The sequence below is a fragment of the Camellia sinensis genome, chromosome 6, assembly GCF_055761805.1.
Source record: "Camellia sinensis isolate YWXY chromosome 6, ASM5576180v1, whole genome shotgun sequence".
In the NCBI taxonomy this organism is placed as follows: Eukaryota; Viridiplantae; Streptophyta; class Magnoliopsida; order Ericales; family Theaceae; genus Camellia; species Camellia sinensis.
The window spans coordinates 99,471,971-99,491,140 of record NC_138966.1 but is presented as its reverse complement, the minus strand read 5'-3'; positions in this window follow the sequence as shown (position 1 = coordinate 99,491,140).

Sequence of the window (19,170 nt, the reverse complement as noted above, 5' to 3'; positions counted from 1 at the left end):
TGCAGGCAGGGCATGGTAATGTAGAAGTGCGTGACAGTGCTACAATTGGAAAGGACGGGGAAGGTGATGGGGAAGCTAATGTATACCCGTCAATGGCATTGGTTAGGCTGACGATAACAGGAAGTACGCATGTCCCTGACGTGGTCGTTGTAAGAGCGAGTATGCAACCAGATACTCCGCTAGATGGTGGACATAATTCTTTTGTGAGGAAAATTAAGAGTAAAGTGAGAAAGGGACACTCACACCTTGATTTTGAGTACTAGACTGTAAGAAAAGTAATTTCGAACTCGAACGTTATGGACAAAGGTGATGTGGTGGAAGTAACGGGGTTTAAAGTCAAATGTGGGCGAGCTGAAAATGTGATTGATGTGGACGAGGTGGAGACACGTGGTCGAAAGCGGTCCGGGTTTGACATAAACAACTGACTAGGAGTGTGGAAAATAATGATTGTGACGGAAAAAGAGAAAATAAAGAATTCATACACGGAATATGGCGACAGCTATGTTAAACTATAATGTATTGGTTGTGACATGATATGTGCATGCAGTTGTGTTGACACGGTTGGTTTGTTGTTGACAGAGCGGTGATGTGGGGTGGTGGTAAACATGACTTGTGCATTTATTTCACGGACTTGAAATCACTCATCTGTCCAGCATCAATGCGTGGCAATGTGAGTGATTGATTTATGAGGATATTAGTATATTGTGGACACTTGGTAATTGTATGTAATGATTAAATTGCATGTCGGTATGTTGCAAGTTATCTACGCATATGCGGTGTTGTTAATGGAGGAACAAGAAACCCTGGCAGTTGGGGTGGAGTTTCCAGATAAGTCATACATTGTTAGCAGTATATACCTTGTGAGTTGTTAATTATTTAGTTAGTTTTGATATGATGCTGTGGCTTCTGAGAAATTTCTGAAGTCGGGTTGATGACATTGCAGGATATGTTGCGGAGCGACAATACCAATGCAAGGGATAGGTTTGTTTTGGACAATCTGGCTTCAAGTAAGGACTGTCGTTACATTCATTTCCCGATTTGTTTTAGATCGCACTGGACGTTAGTGGTTTATGACACCGAGATGGGCGGATGGAAGCATTACAACTCCATGAGGCCCCGAGCTGGGATTGAAGACACACTTCACTGAAGCGATGTTTTTGGTGAGTTTTAACTTGTTATGTGTATGTTGTTTGGTTTTTTTCGGGGAGGGTGCATATTGTGTTGGTTGTTGAATGTGTGTGTGTGGTTGTGTAACAGAGGGACACCGTTGTTGAAATCCAGAAAGACTCCATTTCCGGACTGGTTGAGGATGTCATGACATAAGTTGCTGATACTACGTTGGAGTCGGTCATGAATTGCCCGTAACAGAAGCTGGACTTGTACGTATTACTTATATGGAATGTCGATGGACACATCATTGTAATTGTAGTGTGTGTTGAACTTTTATGGTTTGACTAAAATTATTGATTTCAATGTGTCACACCTTGCAGGGAGGATTGTGCCATAATGGTGTGTGCTGTAATGTGTCAGTACGTCCACTATGTGGATGTGTCCTGGTCGTTGCAAAGAGACAACTGTGTCATACTACAAGCGAACATGGTGAAGAGTTTTGTCAACGACCGTGAGAGGGGTTGAAAGATATTGTGTGATCAGTGTGATGGTTTTGAGTGTTTTGTGTTTTTGTTTTTTGTCATTTGCATTTGTTTTCTCGTTGCAAATGTTGTGGACATGATGTTTGATTTGTGTGGTTTTTGTGTTTTTAGTTTATGTTTTTTGCCACAGAGTAGTAGATTAACTTTGATTTTGGGGTAATTCAACTTTAAGTTAATGTGACTTGTCTAACTAGGTTGTAATAATGTGTTGGGTAAATTGTGGACATGTGCATTTGTTAATGAGTATGGTATGAACGATTGCAACTGTTCGTCATCCGAATATGTATTTCATATGATGTGTGGTTGTGTATGTGTGTGACATGTTATGTTGATATTGTGAATGTGGGTTTACAGTGTATGGCAAATGTTGGCATAGCGGACAAACTTTCGATATGCAATTGTTGTTAGTGGTGTAGAGTGTTTTTGGTTGGAAAAGTAAGAATGTGGATGTCTTTGTGTTGACTTGAGGAGGGTATGTGTGTTTTAGACATGGCGGGGGTGGATTGTAATTAGTGCGAGCCTGAAGCAGACTAACAGCACAGGAGTTATGTTTTGTGGAAAATAGTTCACCAATGTGTAAGTTTGGTTATGGTTTTTTATAAACTGGTTTGCATGCGAAGATTATATGTGACGCTGTTACGTTTGTCATGGGTGTCCCATCGCTTATTATGTTATAACAATCGATCAATGTGAACAACGAATTAGACAGTGGTAGATAAACATTATTTGAATTTTAGATGCCATGGTGGGTTAGCATATGGTAGGAAGTAGACAAGATGAAGTTGTGTGTTTGGATGCAAGCAATGTGTACATTGTGTTTTTTTTTGTTTGTTTTAAAAGTGCTGTGTCACAAAGCAATGGTGTGGTGCGTTCACCGCAATAATTGTACATAGATAGGAACGATCAAATTAAAACAGTTCATTGTTTTTACGTAATGGATAACGGAGTTTTTGTCTTCAATGTGAACATAGTAACACCCAGCTGGGCTAAAATGTGGCTGTTTTGTTGTACTGAGGCCATTATTTATCTGACATCAGGTTTGGAATGGGGTGATTCATGTCCGTGGTGGACACCCCCCTTCATCCATTATGTTGTCACACATAATAAGTCGCGTACATTCCACAAAGACACATGGAAACCAGGGAAAAAGCAGAGTATAAGAAAACATGGTAGTAAGTTATTATTAAATTGATAGCAATGTGGGTTATTGTAAAAACCACAGAATTACTTGGGAAAATGAAATGAGTTCATGGAGAAGCATGTCTACCCCCAATACTTATTAATTGAAAATGAAATGAGTTCATGGGGAAGCATGTCTACCCCCAATACTTATTAATTGAAAATGAAATGAGTTCATGGGGAAGCATGTCTACCCCCAATACTTATTAATTGAAAATGAAACATAACTTAATAAATAATGAACCCCCGCAAGAGGTGGTTTAATATGCTAGATTGGTTCTTTGCAAGTCTTCCTGTTGTGGTTTCCCATGCGGCCGCACCTACTGCAACGAATCGATTGCACTTTTTCCCCATGTGATGGTATCCTCTTTTTCTTCGGCCTACCAGGTGGTCGGTTCACAGCGGGTGGCAATATGATATAGTCCTGGCCAATGAATTGAGGTTGTTCCATAGTTGGTATTGGTGTTATGCTAGGGGAGTACGACAACCGATATTCTAATACATGGAAATACGGCTCGATTAATGAGCACAAATCTCTCCCACTTCTGCGTGACTCAATTATGCATGGGCACACGGGAACCCGTTAAGCTGCCACTGAAAACATGAACATGTGTGTCGGGTGATGTCTACCAGGACGGACGGGCTTGAGTGGACGTTGTACACGTCGGTGTTTGATTGGCTTACATTCCATGACTTGCTGGTATTGTATGCATTTTCCAATCGTTTTTCCATTTTTGGACATATCACACCAGCCCATTTATGTGAAGCATCCCGACATGCTAACATTTGTCGCATGATTTGTGTTTGAATACTGTCAACCAATCTGGTTATTGGGAGGTGGCGAGCAGTAGATATCCAGTTGTTAAAAGATTCGGCGGCATTTGAACACATCTCGCCGCAACGGTTGCCCCTGCGTTACTTGACAGTAGCAATGTGAGGACAATTCATGCAGGTGTAACGTGTGTGATGGACGTACAAGGTAAGTTACAACCAAATTATATAAGTGGAATACGAAGCTGTTACGCACCTAAAATAAGCATTAGTCCAATGTTGGGGAGAGAGATCTTGAAGGAAACGGGTCGCGATTGCCTTCCTGGATTTGGTGAATTTTCCAACCATATCCTCAAATACGGTAACTGTTGAGGCATATGCACAATTGTTAAACTTAGCAACCAACCCAATCCTGTGCAAATTGTTCATATATTTAAGTTTGTCCCTTAGGTTCTGCTCCAAGTGTTGCAAACAGAATGCATGGTGAGTAGTAGGGATTATAATGGGCATTGACTCAATGAGTCCAACGTGTCGGTCTGAAATGAACATCAATGTCCTGTCCTCATCCAACGCGCTCCGGACGTGCTGCAAAAACCATAACTAGTTTGTTGTGTTCTCCGAGCCAACGATCGCAAATACAATTGGGAACAAACCTGGTTGAAAACGTATTGCTTAATTTGCTGTAATAACTGGTGCATATGTGTGACAATGACCAAATGTTGATATATTGTGCAAAATAAATAGTGGAGTTGTGTGTTAATTACCTCGGTTTCCATCCTTAGTAGTGGCAACAAGTAAATTCCCTTTGAACCTTCCCTTCAAAAAGGTGCTATCTAGGAAAAGTAATGGGCGACAATGTTTGAATCTATCAATGCATGCCTTGAACGATATGAACTACTGTTCAAACCAGTTGTCATGTTCATCACAGTTAATGTTGATGTACGTACCCGGGTTATGTTCCATTACAGCCTCGCTGTACCAACGTAATTGGTCAAACGAGACGGAATAGGCACCAAAAAACTTGCCCCTAGCTTTTTCGACACCTAACCAAGCAACACGGTAACTTATGTCAAGCTTGTAATTTTTTTTCAGATCGAAAGCAACTCCAGTCGACCTAGCGAGAGGCTTGTCGTGTATATGTTGTGAAAAAATGTCAGAGACAAGATCTGACCCAAGACGCCTATTCTTTCCTATGCAGACAGCAACCCCACAACTGTGCTCACTATTCCATTTCTGAATGTAGAAAAACCCATTAGCATCCAAGACTCGCGCGTGCACAAACCAATCACACCCTGTTGAGTGACGCAATGAACATACAGCAGTAATCCGGACTGAGTCGTTCTTCAAATATTTAAAGTTGAACCCACACTCCACTGCATATTTGCAAAGGGCTGTCCAAAAATTGTACGTACCCCCTTCGAAACTCTGTCCCACATGAGTAATACCGTTAGCCCATGGTGCTGATAAGAAAGTCTTTTCCTCATGTGGACAGTAGTTGGGCAACAAGTCAAATCATCTTCAATAAGCGTAATACCAACCCCCCGTTTGAAGCCACAGATTTGGGAACGTGGATTGTCTCACCCGTTATCATCGTTGGCTACAGGATTTTCAACACTGCATATCTCAATTACAACATCAATTAGTTACAAACGGAACGAGTGTGCAAGCTGAACCATATTATGCATGTCTACATCGTTTTGCAATGAGAAATTGTTGTACCCCGGGATCTTGAAGAACAAACAAACATTGACCATTGTCAGTCCAACAAATTTGTCGCACAGGAAATTGACAAGATCTCCGAACGTATACGGTGCTAACAAGTTGTATGGGACATTTGTTGTCCTGTAATAACACAATAACATGACAATGGCGTCCATCCCTACAGCAGAACATACCCACATAAGTACAATGTTGGACAGGAACAATAAATCCGTAATACAAACGTTTGTGCGTCATACACAATTTCATGTCAAACACCCCCAACTCCCCCCACCTAACACTATAATGATACACGAAATGGTAAAACGGAAATGAATGAAAACAAACCATCGGCACTGCCATTTACAGTATACCTGACGAAAACTAGCAACGGCAAAACTGATTGCACCACCGGCAATGGCAAAACTGATTGCACCCCATACAGGAAACTGTGTCTGCGATTTTGAAACAACAATACAAACACCCCTATATCAAACCCGTTGTGTGCCGACTATGGTAATCAAATCTTCGACGATATTCTCTTCCAAACACAATCACACGTCGACGTGATTCGCGGACGTGATGACTGAAATTGTGTGACCTAGTAACGTAAAAGGCACAACCATCAACAAAAAGTCAAATTCAAATCAAAATAGGACCAATCGGTTACTCTGTTACCACTAATAGGATCTGCTAGTGCACATGAAAATCGGTGGGACTAAATGGTGCCATTCATCCTGTTGTGGGATTTTTGGATAATTTTCCCTAGAAAATAACCCATAATACCAAATTATCAAAATATTAAGGTCATAAAAAAATAAAAATAAAAACAAAAAAAAAACTAATATCAACCCTAAACTCAAGAAAACAAAAGAAGTCCAAAAGAAATATCCTACAACCATAGTTAATTTTCGTCACCACTGTAGTCCCAACTAATCTTGCAAAAGAAACTCGTCTGCGCTCAAACAGAACGCACCCGAGATGCTAAGAGACAAAACGGGTCAGTATACAAGTATATTGGTATAAGTACAAGATTTGACACCCACGTATCCACCAAACACAAACAAAAGTACATTTAACTTGCTACAGAACAAGACAAGTAGTTCTATCCGTACCAAGATGAAGGGGTGGTTTCCTGAGACACGGTGACAGTTAGTTTTTTACTCGTACACAACTAAATATAAATTGAGTATAAAAAAATAATAAAAAAATATGGTGAGTCAGTCTTGCATAAAAAGTTAGTAAGACCCACCATTCTATAAAAAATAAAGTTAGTATAATTTAATTATAAGTAAATTACTGAAGAAGTATAAAAACGCACCGCTTCATACTTAAATCATTCGAATTGACCAAAACTCAAAGAGCAAAAGTTATACAAAATAAAATTTCCTAAAAGGTATAGCGGAAGGATTTAGTAGAAACTAAATAGGTTGAGAGAAAAACTTGATAGAAGAGCCTAGACAAAAATCGACCGAAAAACCTAAAGCTGAAAACGAAAAGAAATTTTCCTAAGACAATTTTTTTTGGAAAAGTTCAAAACATGAAAAAGTGTTCAGAATAATGTTTTACTTCAATTTACGCAAAATCAATAAAAATGAGTTCGTTTCGTGGGTTAACACAACATCTCAAGTCTGCATTGCTAAAATGAATAAAAACTATTGTAACCAAGATCATCCAATTACAAGTTCTAATTAATCTTTTTAGTAAAAAGTTAAAATACAAAAGCTATATAGAATTACGTTTAAATGCCTCCGCCCAAATTTTATAATTTATCAAGGTTGTTTACTATTTTTCGAGATGTACAAATCAAAACAATTCAAACTATACTAATAAGTTAATATTTAATTCTTTATGCCTTAACTCCACCACTTCGGTCCTTCACTTCTGACCTACACATATATCTCATGTGCCTCCCGTATACCTAACACCACCGAAGCCAAACTTGCGCGGGGATATCGTCCCGAGTTTGACCCACACTCCTCAAACGGTTAGCATATACGTACGTGCGTAAATCAAAATATTCGTCTACTTCTGAGAACGAGACAACAATATATATATATACACAACCCCTCATCTACTGATGAGAATAAACATAACAACGCCACGCCTAAGGCATTCAAATAAATCTCATAATCCTCACTTTTTATTTGGTTACACTTTTTCTCACCAGCACTCAAATAAAATAACAAATCATGGAGTCATGGTGGAGTATACAGAATTTATCTATAGGCTCCCAGTTTATTTTAATTTCATATGTCCACAAATTTGAAAATAAATATATATATATAAAAACCCTAAACCTTGCATATACAACTAACCAAAATAATTGAAATCAATCCATCATCTACATGCAAGTACAATATCAAACCAATATCAAATAAATATAAATAAATAAATAAAAACAACAAAATAAAAATAAATTAAGGAAAGTGGGTTTTGCACTCACAATTATTTTTTCGAAGATCAAAGAAATATTTGAAATATTAATGAAACCACCAAAATAAAACCCTAACCCTTTTGTTTTTCTCTCTACCTCTCCTCTCCTCTCTCTGCCCCCGTCTCTCTTTCTCAGAACTCCCCCGCACACAAAGCCCTCTTTCTTTTTGTTTGTTTGTTTTTTTTTTCTTCTCTTCCTAATGACAGCACCCTTAACCTAATTTACTATTATATTATATTATATAAATACAACACATATAAATATGCTCTATTGGATCAATATTTTAAATAACACTTTTTATATTTAATATATATATATATATATATATAAATATTTGGATGCATTATATATGATTAAATATCACATTAAATTCTCATGTATCCACGCAATTAATAAAGTCAAAAAAAAAAAGAGAGTAGTAGTAGTAGTAGTAATAATAATAATAATAATAATAATAATAATAATAATAATAATAATAATAATAAATAGTGGCTTAAGAAAAATTAGGGTTACTACATACGCCCTTGCCAAATCATCTAGTTAGCTACGACGATTCTTTCTTAAGGCCAAGGACGCGAATCACCAACTGGTGACCATGCTTGCCAACTCAGGAAAGAGGGTGGATGATGTCATGGTCCTAGTTAGTGGAAATTGGAAATTTGACACGGAGGAAGACCGTTGGAACCCAATTCCTAGGTAAAAAGAGGAACTAGGTGGCCGAGTAATTCATAAGTCATATTTTATTCTATTCAGTGCTCAATGTATTAACAACTTTCTTCCTTGTAGGCAACAATCTTAAGAAGGCGGTCACCTTAGAGGATGAAGCCGTTTTGGCCCAAGTCAAAACTACTCTTGAGTACACTGGCCTAGAGAATCTCGAAGGGCAAGGTTGTGCTGCCATATTCTTTACGATCTATTTTACTCCACTTTTGTTGCTGTCGATTATATCCCCCCATTCCCGAAGGAGAATGACAACTTACCACTTTGGTTTTTTAAAGTTATGTTAACTTGAGGGACATAGGAATTGCTGAAGTAGCAAATAGTGAGAGTAGCGAAGAGAGCATCGAAGAAGCTAATCAGGGTGTTGAACAAGTAGATCAAGGCGCTGATAATGAAGACGCCGAGCAAGCATAGCAGGGCATCAATTTGGCTATCAAGATTACCGAAAGTGAAGAATCCAACTAACGGGATCTAAGATTAATGTCATCTCTCGCTCGAGTTAATTTGGAAAGTGCTTAGGAAGAGGCCGATATATTTCTTAACTTTGATTATTCACCTAGATGTGAAGCCAAAAACATAGCAGGTGAGTCCCTTTCACTCACCCAATTCGCCAAGAGGCGAAACGCCAAGAGGATAGCGGTGAAAAGGAGAACAGGCGCCACAGGAGGTAACCAAAAGGTTTCTTCGCCAGCAGTGACCCATTCGAAAGAGATCACTGCTCACTTTGTCCCTACGAAATTACCACAACCAATTCTCAAACCTACGACTGAAGAAACAGTAATTGAGCAAAGGGGTGAAAAGCACCCCACCGAGTCCACTCAGATGGTCAAGCAACCAATTGATAAAAGACCAAAAGTTTCACCTGCCTTGGACCTGGCGGCGTCGTTTGCTATTTAGCCAAAGATAAAGGGATCTCTCGTCACAATGAGCGCTTCGACAGTGAAAGAGCATGGTGTTGCATTGAGTATGGCTACTGTCATCACTCTTCCTTTGGATAAGGCAGTGTTCCGTACCAATCTGAACATTGTTTCAATCGATGTGGTCGCATAATCAGCTATTCTGGTGAATTAATTTCAACAAATGTATAATTGGTAAAACCTTATTGTTTTTTTAATATATATATATATATATATATACGTTTTTTATTTTGCAGATAGTAGAGCATTTTGCTGAGATTGGTCGTCATCATCGTAATGATATCAAGTTGATCAATCAGTTCAAAGTAGAAGTGGCGGCCGAACAAGGTAGGGCAAAGTCAGCAACTACCGAATTGGCCATAACGACGTAGAGAGCTAAAACTGAAGTGAGGAGGGCCGATGAGGAACATACAAAGGCTGCCGCCGAAGAAGAAAAAACAAAACATGTTAACTTGCTTCGTCGTGCTACTGAAAAAATGGAAAATCTTTCTGATATCACTTTGAAAATGGCAAAGGAAGACCTAAAGAAGCTCAGGGCCGAGCTGCTGAAAGCGAAGAAGGCGAGGGAAGAGGCACAGTCGGCGGTGTCTAAGGCCTTTGAAGAGAGAGAGATGTCGGTTATGGAAAAGTATCCCGATGAGGCCCTAAAGTTTGAAAATCGTGGCTTCAAACACGGCTAGCTGCAGGCATTGGCAGCCACAAAAGTGATGCTAGACATGCCGATTCCATTTGAGCAGGAAGATATGGAGCCGTTGGAGTCGGACCTAGAGTAGTTCTGAGGCCGAATAGTTAGACTAAGTGCTTCAGTTGTAATGTAGTGTATTTTGTTATTTTTTTTATTTTTATTTTTATTTTTATAATCAATGTGCTAGGGCTATTTTCATATGTAAAGTGACCAATTCATGTATCAAGTCAGTTTATATATGAAAACATTCTTTGTGCATCAAAATTATTTTGTTGAATTGGTGTAATTGAACTATACTTATCATTTCTGAATTGATGCTTGTACAATCGACATAATGTAATTATTAACGCAATTTGAACAATGTTAATTCGGCACTGTTTTGTGATTTGGCAAATGAGGTAGATTTCATTGCCGAATAGATCTGTATATCTGCCCTTATAGTGATTAAAAGACGAAGGGTAAAAATATGGGCCTAAACCCTAAGGCAAAGCAAAAGCCGAGCGATCAAGTTGTCGTTTCTCAAACAAGGTACATTGTGTTAATTCAGCACCTTTCTGTGATTTCACATGACTTATCTGCTAAATAAATTCATATCTATGCCCTTGCACCAGTTAAGAACATGTGCATTGTACATGGTCAAATGCATACCGTCGAGCTACGAGCGGGTGATGCCTGAGTCCGAGTAGATTCATATATTTGCCCCTGTCTCGGCTAAGAACGAAGGAATGGTATGCCAAAAATGGGCCGACCACGCATGATACGCATTGGCGGCGAGCACTAATGATTAATGGGATAGAGCATATGTGGAGTCATTTAGGTGTTATCAAGAGTAGTGTCTCTGTAACTAATATAAAGCTATATACTCAGCCGACCTATAACTAGTTTGGTTGCTTTAAATAGATTCATTACATTCGACGCAGAGGTTCAATTGTCGTGAAGGGTCCACTGTACCTTACATTCTGTCACTGGAGCAACACCTAACACAGAAGAAATCGTTTCCTTCGTTGGAGCTCGTAGAATCGTGTACGTTAGGAAAGTTGTTCTTCAATAGCAAAGGAGAGGGGAAGAGTTTGGAAGAGCTGGACGCGGAGATGAGTCAATAAGTGCCCAGAAATTCTGTTCGCAAAAGGACCGTAAGACCAGAGGAGCAAAATAGACGTTGATCGCTTAGGCAACATGGGACGGTTAAAAGGGACAAGCGAAGCAGATAGCCCAGAAGTGGAATCTAGAAAAAAGAAAATAATAGAGCTACCAGTGGCCATGCCCCATTTCAGAACGAGCCGAGTAGCCCACTGCATCCATTGAGCTTCTCGGTTTTTATTGGAAATAAGCCCATGACCAAAGCCAATTCGATTGTCCATGACCTAAATGTGGTAGTTGAATTCACGCGGCAAATCTTTCCCCTTGAAGTGCACCAATCAATGACCTATCGGTAAGACTATAAAGTCTTCAGGAAAGGGTCCATGGGGCTATCAAAGGACTTTATAGTTCGTATGAAGTTGACATGCACCTTCGTGCTGCTAAAAAACAATTAAACACAAAAATGGATAGATTCGAAACTTGGAGTGCTGACTTGAGGAAGCCCACGAGAGAGCGGAGAATGAGGCTAAAAAATCCAGAGTGGCTGAGTTCAAGGCGGCGGGGGCAATGAGTTCGTCAACATCAAATGACACAATTACACAATGCCTTATGGATCATGCGATAGTTAATCGTGATGTTGTTAGCATTTTTGCAAGAGAGGCCATAGAGACCTAAGCTTATAACATGAACTTCTTTGAAGGAATAAAGATTGCCATTGACAAGACGATGGAGAAGCTAACTGATGACATTTGCTGATGTGAAAACCGTGGTTTCAAGCACGAATGGACCAAAGCACTTTAAGCGGCGAGTGTAGATTCTGCTTCGCCATTATACTAGGGCTATATAATGTCGTCCGAGGCCGATGATGTCGAGAAATCAGACGATAGGCTGCAAACCCTAAGAAAAGTTAATCAGCATCATAAACGTCGTCTTTGATTTCCAACTTTTGTAACTAGGATGCTGGCCAGCCTTAAGATGAATGTTCGTAATGTAATTTGAATTTATCATGATATTTTCTAAATAAAAATACAATTATGTTTGTTTGAAATAATCTTCTCGATAAAAACGCAGTTATGCTTGTTTAAAATAATAAGACTAAGAGGGCTTCAAATTCGGAGGCTTATTAATGGTGCTTTGTGCCGAGCACGAAAAGCTCTCCGAATTTGGAGGCTTATTGATGGCGCTTCGTACGGAGCACAAAAAGCGCTCTGAATTCGGCAGCTTATTCATGGTGCTTTGTGCCAAGCATGAAAAGATCTTCTTTTGAATTTGGAGCCTGAATAAAATTAAGGCAATCAGAGTTAAATAAACAAGGAAGTAACATGACGCCTTGAACCTTGATTGACTATATGTATACAAGGTGGTAATGTACACAAAAGTTGGCAAACATTAATATGATAAAATTGACGAAGGAATTAACATAACCATCAATACAAATGAGAAAATTTGCGGAGATGAGTTGAATTCATAGGCCGGGGTAATTTCTTGTTGTACATGTCGAAGAGTCGATATGCCCTTGCCCCTGTGATGGAATCAATCTGGTATAGTTCATCCCAATTTGGGCCGAGTTTATCGTCCGTAGGATTCTTAATAGCAGGTAGTACTTCTTTGAGGTTCAACTCTCTAAGAGTATATCGACGCAGATGCACTCGCTGATTGTATGATTTAGCAAAGTTCTGCTGGTATTGTGCCATAGTCACAAGGGCCCTATCTCAGTGCTCTTCAAGTAAATTCATATCCAAGGACAGTATCATGTCATTTCGGCCTACATCAAAAGCTCACGATTGAAGGGTTGGTAAACTGATCTCTAGAGGAATGATATTTTCATTACCAAAACACAAGGCAAATGGTGTCTCCCCCGTAGATCGTCTCAACGTAGTGCAATGGGCCCTCAGTACACTCAATAATTCATTAACCCGCTTGCCCTTGGTTTTTTCCAAACACTTCTTGATGCCATCTAGGATTACTTTGTTGGAAGCCTTTGCTTGTCCATTACTCTGCAAAAAAGTTGGCGAGGAAAAATAAAGACGAATGCCATACACATCACACAATTCTCGATAGACACAATCAAACTCAGTGCTGTTATTTGAAATAAGTGCCCTGGGTATGCCGAATCGAGTAATGATATTCTTCCAAACAAAGTGCTTGATATCTATATCATGTATATATACCAATGGTTCTGCTTCAACCTACTTCATGAAATAGTCAGTAGTAATAATTAGGAACCGCTTATTACCTAGAGCTAGTGGCCCAATTATGTCCAAACCTCATTGAGCAAAAGGCCAAGGGTTGGTCACGGAGTTCAGTTCTTCGGGGGGCAAATATGTTAGTGGAGAAAATTTCTAGCACTGTTCGCATTTCTTAACATAATCTTTAGCGTTGGTACGCATAGTCAATACCCTTGAATAAAGGCTCGGTGAGCCAATGATCTACCTCCTGAGTGAGAGCCACAACTGCCTTTATGTATTTCAGCCCAAAAATCCTTAATCTTGTCAGGATAAACATATTCCAAGTGAGGCCCAAAGAGAAATTTTTTATAAAGTTATCCTTAAAGATCCAAATAATATCTTAAGGCCTTATTCCACAGCTTACGAGCTTCCTTATTATCCTCTGGCAATTGTTCTAAAGCAAGGAATGTAGCAATGAGATCCATCCAACTTAGTGTCTTTTGGATGGTGTGCACAATGGGATATTCAGGGATTGTTAATACTTGACTTCAAAACGAAACCTATTTCGATGGTTCGTTTAACTTCTGAGTTTACAGCTGAAGCTAAACAAGCCAGAGTATCGACATATGTGTTTTGATCACGAGTAATCTAATTTTGTTCATAGCTATCGAATTTCCCGAGCAAGGAGTTGGCCATCCTTATGTAAGCCGCCATGTGATCATTTTTAGCTGCATATTCCTCCTTTGACTAGTTTATAACCAATTTCAAATTACAAAAGATTTGTAGCCGTCTAGCTCCCATTGGAAACGAGTTTCTGAGGCTGACCAGAAGGGCTTCGTATTCGGCCTCGTTGTTTGAAATGCCAAAGCTAAATTTAATCGATTGTTCTACTACTACAAAATCCTTCGGGGATCATAATAACTACTCCCGCCCCACTACCGCCCTGATTGGATGACCCGTCACAATACAACTACCAAATATCACTGATATACATTCTCCATTCCGGCCGTGATTGGGGAGCTAACTGATTCTGAAGGTTCAACTCGACATTTGAAGTAGGCATAGTAAACTCGACAACAAAATCGGCTAAGAGTTGCCCCTTGATAGCGTCCTTGGTGAAAAATGGAGGTCATATGTCCAAGTTCTAATGCCCACTTGGAAACTCGACCCGATGATTCTGCTTTGTCAAGGACCAAATAGAATGGGTGATCCGTCAATACTTTAATGGTATAAGCTTGAAAGTAATGCATTAATTTTCTGGCGGCCATTACAAGAGCTAGAACTAACTTCTCCAAGAGTAAATACCGGGTTTCAGCGTCCACTATTACCTTGCTAACATAGAAGATCGACTTCTGCTCACCGAGTTTCTCCTTAAGCAAGATGGCGCTTACTGCTCGATCAGATACTACCAAATGTAAGATAAGCATGTTGTCCGGCGAGGGGGTAACCAAAAGTGGGATAAAACTGAGATAGGTTTTCAACCCTTCTAGATTGGTTTAGCATTCTGGAGTCCATTTAAATAGTTTTCCCTACCGAAGTGTTTGAAAGAATGGCCTACACCGATTAGAGGACTGGTTGATAAATTTATTGAGTGTTGCAGTTGTACCCATTAACTTCTGAACTTCTTTGACTGACCTTGGTAAGCCGAGTTCCATGATGGCCTTGATTTGTTTTGGATTAGTTTCGATTCCATGATGATTTACAATATAGCTGAGGAATTTGCCTGATCCAATGTCGAATGCACATTTTAAGGTGTTAAGCTTCATTTTGTATTTTTGAAGAATATCAAAGGTTGTGGCAAGATCGGCTAAGTGTGCACCCTTTTCTTTAGACATCCCTACCATATCATTAATGTAAATTTCTATGGTTCTACCGATTTGATCTTTGAACATGGTAGTGACCAATCTTTGATATATTGCTCTGGCATTTTTCAATCCAAAGGGCATGACCTTGTAATAATAGGTTCCCTTTAAAGTGAGAAATTCCTTTTTATCTTGGTCCACCGAATCCATAGCAATTTGGTGATACCCCTTATAAGCATCTAGGAAGCTCATGCACTGATGTTGGGTGGTTACATCCACAAGTTGATCAATTCGAGGTAAAGGAAAATAATTCTTGGGGCATGCTTTGTTTAAATTTGTAAAATCTATGCAGACACACCATGGCCCTATCTTCTTCTTTACCATGACAGTATTGGATAACCACATGGGATAGGTAACTTCCCGAATTGTCCCAGCTTCCAATAGTCTGTCAATTTTGTCAACTACGGTCGCGGTATGTTCGGCAGCTAAATGACGACTTTTCTGAACGACTGGCTTAGCGTTGGGATCAACATTCAGGCTATGCATAGCTATGGTGGGGTCTACCCCTGTCATGTTCTAAGGTGACTGTGCAAAAACATCGATGATGTTGAGGAAGAAAGAAACCAGCTCTTGTCACTTAGCGACACTAAGACCTATGCCGATCAAAAAGAATTTCTCCAGATCATCATTAATTATCACTCGGTCTAGATCTTCTGTTACTTTTTCAGCTAGGGTCTTCCCAATATCCTAAAGACTCTAATGATCTGAAACTTCAATTGAATTTACCTCCAGTTCCTTTGGCTTTTTCACCAAAGTTGTGAGATAACACCATTCGCTGACTTTTGACAACCACTGATTTGCTCGATGTCGTATTGAGTCGGATAATGAAGAAGCTGATGGTAAATACTCAGTATAGCCTGCATTGCATGGAACCACGTTCGGCTCATGATCAAATTGTAAGGTGATGGAAACTTGACGACTAGGAATTCAACCTCTAGCGTCTTGGTGCCTGCACGCACTGGTAATACGATCTTACCCAGGGGGTATTCTGGATTGTCATTAAAGCCAAAAAACAGTAGTCAGTCGACATGAGATCCGCATCCTTAAAGCCGAACTTGAGAAACGTTTTATAGTACATTATCTTAAAGGTGCTCCCTTGGTCGATCAGGATACCCCAACGACGAACTTATTTACTCGTAAGTCGATCACGAAAGCGTCATCGTGAGGCACGGTGACCCCTTTGAGATCGGCATCAAAAAAGCTAATTTTCTTCGATAACCGCTGTCATTTGGTTGATATACTAGACTGAAAATTGGATTGGGAGGATTGTTGTAATTGGATTGTATTCACTCTGTTTGGTGGGGGTACTCTATATATTATGTGAATTACGCCGAGTGGAGGTGAATCGAGGCGTATGGTGAGTACACCTGGTGGGTCCACCCTTTTTGGGAGGTATTCAGTTAGTTGGTCACTCTAGACCAAGTCTTCCAAATGATGTTTCAGAACGTAACATTTATCGATCACATGTTCATGGTTTTTGTGATACTCGCATCTCTAGTCTCTTTGTCTCATGTCAGGGGGCTCGGACATCTTAGACGGCCATTTGCAGAAAGCCAGATGTTGGATTTTTGGTAGAATCTTACTAATCAGCTTAGATAGTTCTGTGTATTTTTTATTTGACCGCCTAGAATGCCTGTTTTCCATCTAATATTTTTTGCTTTGTTAGCACAAATCTTGGCGGTTCTTCCTTCTTGATCGGCCTTTTGGCTCTGGGTTCCTCCTTAGTGGGGTTCTATTTGGTGGTACAGTAGTCAGCGGCTGTACTAGGATAGGTGCTACCGGTTTTGCAACTTACAGTCCGGCTTTAACTCGAATTACATCATCTTCCACTTTGCTATATTCTTCAATCTTCTTCATCGTGGCCTAGACTGTCTTGAAGGGGCCTTCGAGTCAATGAACTCCTAAGCGGCCTATCGGGATACAATCCCATCTTAAAGGCAGTGATTGTTATGGAGCTATTGCAATTGTCATCCACCAAATTAAAGCACTCCGACAAATTAAAGCACTCCGAATAGTGCGTTGAGTACTCGCGCAAAGTCTCATTTAACTTGATTTTCATTGCCTACAAAGAGTCTGCTTGTTTCAGCTGAGTCTCATTAGTGATGAATCTAGCCCTGAAGGATTTTTGAAGTTGATAAAAACTTTCAATCGAAGCCGGTTGAAGCTTGTAATGCCATCTGATGGCAAGCGGTCCCAAACTACTGGGAAATGTTTAGCACATAAGTACCTCATCGTTTGCATGTAGTGTCACTACAACAAAACTGACTTTTTACGGCACCACATCAACGACATACAATAAATGCGCGCCGTAATTTCTCACTTTTACGACTTGCTTTTTTTGCACGTCGTAAATACTTTTCCAACCACAGCGTGTCTATTGTGTAGGCTGTGAATGGTAATAACGATGATTTTTTTACAGCTTACAATGCACGCCGTAAATAATAAAAGTTTCTACGACGTGCATATGGCATGCTGTTAATACATCAATTACATACGACGCACATACGCCAGCCGTAAAAAATATTACACTTTTCATGGCGCACAAAAAGTCAGCCGTTAAAAATATTAAACTTTTTACGACGCATAATCTAAGTCGTTAATAATAAGATAAAAAAAATAAGCGCGAAAATATAAATTTTCTCCCCCAAAAAAAGCGGCAAAATGAATTCTCTTATACGCCTTAGTTTTTTTCCTCCCAGAATAACTCTTTGGCTTCTAATTGGTTCTAATTTAGAAAGGAAACATAGACGGGGAAGGGTTTCAATCTCTGTAAGACAGAATCGATCTCTCTTGTGTATCTGAAATCAGAGTTATCCATCTCTTCTTCATGGTGTTCTTCCTATAAGGAGTCCTTGAAAACAACGATTGAGAGTGTATTTCACTGACTGGTAAGTTGGTCATTTTCATCTTTGGTTTTGGTTTTTTTTCCCCCTCATATTTGTGTAGATTCATAGATTGCTTCTTCCTCTCCCTACTTTATTTTACATGAAAATTATTTAATTTTGATTTTTTCATATATTTCCTAAATTTGTAATAAGGGATTTCGAATATGAGTTCCATTGTTTCAAATCTAATTCAAAACCATGAAGCAGATAAAAAAAAATTGACTTGAAAGTTCTCTCTCTCTCTCTCTCTCTCTCTCTCTCTTTCTCTCCCCCCCAATTTCACAAAGAAACAGAGTAAGTAGTATTTTCTTCGTATTTTTTGCAAAGCTCTGAATCGTGAGACCACAAAATCGAACGAAGACAGGTCTCCATTGGCCGTTGAATCTGCAAGGCAAAACCCTAGATCTGAGTTGATCTATTTTCGATCGGCCTCGGCGTTCTGAATATTGGATCCATTGGATCAAAGACCATGCCAGTGGCTGCTTCCGCCATATACTTCTTGAATCTCCAAGGCGATGTCCTCATCAATCGTCTCTACTGCGACAACGTTGGGTCAGCTCCTCTCTCTCTCTCTATATATATATATTTATATGTATATTTATTCAATTATAGGTTTATATGCTTGAAATGTATGAATTACATATGAAGAATAACTTGCATTGAGTATATATTTGACTTCCTTGATATGGATTGACATACATATTTATTAGTAGAGATCCTTAGCATCGCTATCATTTAAGAAAAAAGTGTGGGTTTATAATGGGTAGCAGCTTCTGTTCTATCATCTATGTATGTTTAGCTGTGACTATTTCGGGAAGAAGGACATGTGGTTTCTTAAATCCTAGATTGTTGTGTTGTTGCTCCAAAGAAACTTAATTAGAGACTTTTAGTATTCGTGGAAGGCACGCTTTTAGTTGGTTTACAATTGTCAGGTTACTACTTTAAAGAAACTTATTCCCCCTCCCCCTCCGGCGCCCGCGGAAGGTGTGCTTCCATTTTGTTTTCAAGCATCAAGTTTTTCTTTATGTTTATAAAACATTAGATTAGAATTGTATCTTGTGTTTCATTGTGTCCATAAATGTCAATGGTCATTTTCCTTATGATATTCTGAACTTA